Here is a 2,148-nt window from a genome sequence, read left to right as displayed (position 1 = left end):
ATGACATCCTCAGAGTTCCTTAAGGGCTGGAATGACATCCTCAGAGTTCCTTAAGGGCTGGAATGACATCCTCAGAGTTCCTTAGGGGCTGGAATGACATCCTCAGAGTTCCTTAGGGGCTGGAATGACATCCTCAAAGGTCCTCAAGGACTAGCATAACACCTTCACTCAACTAAGGAACTGCAGAGATGACCCCAACAGCTAGACGGATTTCACGAGTCGACGTAGGTGAATTTCAGGGGAATGTTCTAGGAGCTGCACTTCGATATGACTCTCGTTGGTTTCATTATCGTGATTAATGATGTATAGGAAAACGATATTTCATTTTCGGTGTTCCCCTTAGCTACCTCCGTGGGGCAGCTGGTTCGGTTGGTATCTTTGTCGAAGTTAGAGGAAAAGTAGATTTTTTTTTTTTTTTTTTTTTTTTTTTAATTGATGTAAGGTGTTGGATTTGCTTGAGCTAATTTTAATGTTTCTTTTAAACAATACCTAAAGTTTTTTGTATTTCATAAAAACATTTACATTTTTAAAGATTTTTGTTTATCTTTTCTTTTCTTTCTGTCTTTCTTCTTGGTGTGATTTGAATACCCTTATTTTTTTTGAATTTCATATAAACAGTTAAATTTGTATTTAAAGATTTGTTTTCTCTTTTCTTTTCTTTCTTTCTTCTTGATGTAATTTTAATACCCTTATTTTTTTTTTTCAATTTCATATAAACATTTAAATTAAATTTCTTTTTGTGTGACTATTTATCCCCTTCGTTTTCTTAGACGTTGCCTAAATGTCTTTTATCTTCTGTTTATCATGTAGCTGGCATCCTCAACCCCATGCTTTAACAACAGTCATATGACACTACTGCTTGATAGGTGATTATTATGCATAAGAGTCAATGGCAGACAGACGTAAATAGGATGGGGCAACTAGTTGAAAACTTGTTAAGAAAAAAATGGGGTTTTATATGGCATATTTACTCAAATATTCCTCAAATGTATATGTTTGAGGAATAGCTTTTATTAAGGGGAAAACAACAGCTATAACTGAGGAACAGTATTGTTAAGGGAAGAGAAAACAACAACAACAACAACAACAATAACAACAGCAATAACAACAATAACAGTGACAACAACAACAATGATAACAATGAATAATAACAACAACAACAATAGCAACAAAAACACTACCACCACCACCACCACCAACAAAAAATGAAACAAAGAAAGTAAAGAGCAGTGCCAAGTCCTCTCTCTCTCCAGGCACCTTGTCTTCGAGGGGAATTTGCACGCACTGAGCAGGAGTGCCTAACTGGGAAGATGTGCCAGGAGTGATGCGTTGGCTCTGCGGGTTACAAGTTACAAGGAATTCTAAGTTTTCATGGAGGACATTGTTATTATTATTGTTATTATTATTATTATTATTATTGTTATTATTATCATTATTATTGTTGTTATTATTATTATTATTATTATTATTATTATTATTATTGTTATTATTATCATTATTATTGTTGTTATTATTATTATTATTATTATTATTATTATTGTTATTATTATCATTATTATTGTTATTATTATCATTCTTATTGTTATTATTATTATTATTATTATTATTATTATTATTATTATTGCCATCGCTGTCCTGTAACGCTTTTTTTAGGGGGGGGGGGGGCGGTATTTTCCCTTTTTTCTTTTACTATACCAGATTATTTTCTCATTATTATTGTTGTTCTTTTATCACCTTTATTTGCCTCCTTCTGTCCTTTTTCGTTTTTTTCTTCTTACTCTTCCTATTTTTCTTATTCACCTTTTTTTTTTTATCTCCCTTCTTCGTCTTCTTATTCTTTTTTCCTTTTTTTCAACTTCTTGTTCTACCTCGTTCCAACTCGTTCTTCCTTCTCCTCCTCTTCCTGTTCCGTTATTTCCTTCCCGTCTTCCTCCTAGCCCTTCCTTCCTCATCCTGATCCTCCTTCACCTTCAACTCATTCATTCAACACCTACTCTCTTCCTTATTCAATCTGTGTCTATTCCTCTTCCTTCCCTCCCCACCCACCCCCTCTCTCTCTTCCTCTCCATTTTAATATCTATCAATCTATATATCTATCTGTGTCCGCGTTTGTTCGTAACTCTATCCATCCATCCACCCACCCACCCA

Source organism: Penaeus chinensis, chromosome 15 (assembly GCF_019202785.1).
Source record: "Penaeus chinensis breed Huanghai No. 1 chromosome 15, ASM1920278v2, whole genome shotgun sequence".
Lineage (NCBI taxonomy): Eukaryota > Metazoa > Arthropoda > Malacostraca > Decapoda > Penaeidae > Penaeus > Penaeus chinensis.
Note: the sequence above shows the minus strand (reverse complement) of the source record.